At 34.1% G+C, this 3570-nt stretch overlaps 1 non-coding gene across 1 annotated transcript; it reads left to right on the forward strand.

Annotated features, from left to right (window-relative positions):
• Positions 1–3095: 3095 nt before the first annotated feature.
• On the forward strand, positions 3096–3167 carry TRNAH-GUG (transfer RNA histidin (anticodon GUG)). The gene has a single exon. It is a non-coding gene; the product is annotated as a tRNA-His (tRNA).
• Positions 3168–3570: the final 403 nt, after the last annotated feature.

A 3570-nucleotide genomic window follows, 5' to 3' on the forward strand; every position in this document is an offset into this window, starting at 1 on the left:
AAATATCACTTAAAATACAGCCAAAATATCGAAAAACAACTTTTCCTCATCTTAGGTAAAAAGTACAAACATGGACATGACATGGAACAGCATTTGAAGTTTGACGTAGAGCCATAAGACAGAGAAATGTAAACACCGTTGCCATTAATAAATAGGTTTCAGTGCTTCTACATATAAAATAATTGGTTAATATCTGTTATACGCTATTATTAAATGATATGCACACTATGTGCACATTTGATGTTTTAATTACAATTAAATATATTAATATAAGTAATAAATTATTATTTTGGTTTGATAGCACCTGTAGAGTATAAAATAAATATAGTAATATTTTCAGCGATACGTGAATAAGATATTTTAATAAAAAAAATCGGTTGCCTGTAAAGTCGGTTTTACGGGCGAAGAGGTTACGTGACAACGTCTTTTTCTCGGTAGAATATTTATTGATATGACTATTATTAAATTGCACAATAGGAACAAGGAATTGAATGAAAATAAGAATTGCACAAATTTTAACTATAGAAATATATTTTGTTTGCTAAAACATTGTACATGTAAACTTAAACTTAACTAATTTCTATTTGAGTGATTTTGTTGAGGATAGGACGATGATAGGAGAAATATGAAATGAAAGGAAGTGTTTCTGCTGTAATGTGTCTTGAACGCCAAGAACGCTCGAGAAAGACAGAGACACAAGCACGCACCGATTTAACGCGCCTAATTCTCTAGTGCTGCGCGCGCAGCGGACCGATCATGTTTGAGTGGGAGAGAGACGCAAGGCATTCGCCGGTCCGGCGGGCCTCTCTCTCGTTCGGTGACTCATCGTAACAGACGTGAGCGGGCGTTACACTTTTTCATGAATAACTCCGAGCCACAACCTAATTTAAGACGTTGTCACGTCAAAAATGTGACAACATTTGAAGGTGCTGAGAATGTGACCTAGTCAAATAATTTTGGCTTCACATTTTTATGTAAATAACTGAGTCCATCTGTGTTTATACGTCCATGATTTTAAACAAAAATGTTTATTAGCACTTTTTGTGTGAATGATCCGTTTTTTAGAAACAACACTTGAAGCGACCGTCGATTTTGCATGTCAGTGACGCGCGCGAAATTAATGTCAACCACCCACTATCTAAGAGATTGTTTAGTCTATTTCTTGCATTCATACTTTACGTCCACTTCAGTTGCCCCCAAACTAACACCCTAATTATTACCGACAGATTTGAGTGTGAGATCTGGATTATGCAATCTACATAAAGTAATCTATATAATTTCATATTTCATCAGTTGATTTCCTGTAGTAGTGTCAGTTGAACCTTTGGTCAATGCTCGGTTTCAAAACATTTTAAATGTGCACGTGCAGATCACATCACCATGATTGTGACTGCCCATCCAAGTTGTCATATGTCAGATGTCACTTTAACATTTCCTTTAAGACCAGGAGGCATTCTCTCTCCTGATGCCACCCAATATGTAGCTTCGTCCACTTTCAATAATTTTTAAACTGTTATAGTAAACAAGTGGGCCTGCGTAGCGCAAGCGGTAGGATGCTTGACTCGCAAGCTGGTGGTCCGGGGTTCGAATCCCACCGCCGGCAAGAACATCTAGACATTTTAAAATTGTCTATAGGCCCCAGGTCGACTCAGCCTGAATAAAAATGAGTACCTTGGGTAAAACCAGGGGTAATAATAGACGGTTGAAGCGTAGCACTGGCCATGTTACCTTCCTTGTATACCGTAGGCCCTAGATATAGCAGACTACCCTGCTATACTCCCAAAGCCGCGACAGCGGTATAAAACGGGAGACTATTATTATTATAGTAAACAAGTAAGTCTAAAACTTACTAGGAAACTAAGTTCCTGTAGCTGGCTGTATACCATGTATCACAAAAAAAATTTTATTTCAAAATTTTTAGTAAAACGTATAAATAAAATACCCAAATAAGCTATATCACAAATACAGAACGTTTTCGGAATGTAAATTCCATCATCAGTGTAACAAAGTGAACATGCTATGAACCACTAAAATATATGGGAAAAAACCCTTTAAATGATATAAATTTATGAAAATGTTACATTATATACTATTAAAAATTAAGTTATTAAAATTAAAATTATTTTCTTTAGTTGAAAAAAACGTTTCTTGGCTTATTTCAGATGATCCTGAAGATGCTTTAGGAGCGAAAGTACTTGAGCAATATTTAATAAAAACTGTGTTCGATATCTGCCTTTTATTTGATTAAAAAATTCAGCTTGTTCGTATGGTTTTTGAGGTTAAGTGGCATTTTCGTCTCTGACGACTGGAGTAATCGTTTACTGTTTCAAATTGCGTGATATATTACGATATTCTATTGCTCATTAGTAGGGCTACTTCAATATATCCTGCGTTTTCAGATTCTAATATGTAGATAGTGTGTTTTTTTGTTTTAAAACGTTCTTGATCTCTCCAGTGTTAGACTAATTTTATTATGTAATTAGTCCAATATTAGATAGCATATGTCTATATTTTTTATTATTAGTTCTTTCTCTACTATAGAAGTTCAGAGAAAAACTCTGACGTTTTATGTCCCTATATTCATTGATTTTCTGATGTAAAGCTTCTTTGTTTCACCTTCTCTTTCAGTCACCAATTTACCACGAGTGGTCTGGTTGCCTGTGCTTTTTGCTGGCCGCTAAATCATTAGCTAAAAACTTTCGAAGTTATATTAGAATTTTAAGTTGGATAGGTTACTGTTTGTAGCTTTATCCTACAGAAAAAGTGACAGCAAGAACAGTGCTAAGATTTATCCATTTTATCTATCACCATCCTCGACTTGACTTCGAAAGTAAATATTCTATTTTTTTTAGACTGTTATAGATTAATTAGAAAAAACATAAAAAAAGAATGCAGAAAAATTAGACATAAAGTTTAATAGATGTTTATTATGAGATAAATATAATCATTGTTTACAGTTACACAACTTCTTTAAACTGATTAAACCATACTCTTGAAGTCGACACGCCTGATTGAGCTTCCAATTATTTGAAATGAAAGTAGAGCATTAACTAGAAGTAACTTTAGTACGTTCAAGAACTTTTATCTCTCCGATAGCCGTGATCGTCTAGTGGTTAGGACCCCACGTTGTGGCCGTGGTAACCCAGGTTCGAATCCTGGTCACGGCATATGAGATATTTTTTATAATTAATGTGTTTTTTAGCAACTTTTTTGAATACATTTTCTTCAGAGACAACAGAAATAGAGGGCGAAAACTATAAATTAATATTCAAAATAATGACAATCCGAAAATAGTAGGATCCTATTATCATAAATAATATATATACCATATAATAGTAAGATCAACGAAGGTTATTGTAGGCATATTATAACAATGGAACAAGACTAAGCAATACATATATCCTCTATCCAATTTTTTATATGGCTATCTATGTGAAAAAATCTTTATTGGTCTTAGTCTCAAAGTTTGTTTTAACCCTTTCGAGTGTGACGGGATGTATGTATCCCAGTCATGAAATCATCTAGTCTGTTAGACTAAATCTGAATCGTTTTACATGAATTTTTATCATA

This window comes from Diabrotica undecimpunctata, chromosome 4 (assembly GCF_040954645.1).
Source record: "Diabrotica undecimpunctata isolate CICGRU chromosome 4, icDiaUnde3, whole genome shotgun sequence".
NCBI lineage: Eukaryota > Metazoa > Arthropoda > Insecta > Coleoptera > Chrysomelidae > Diabrotica > Diabrotica undecimpunctata.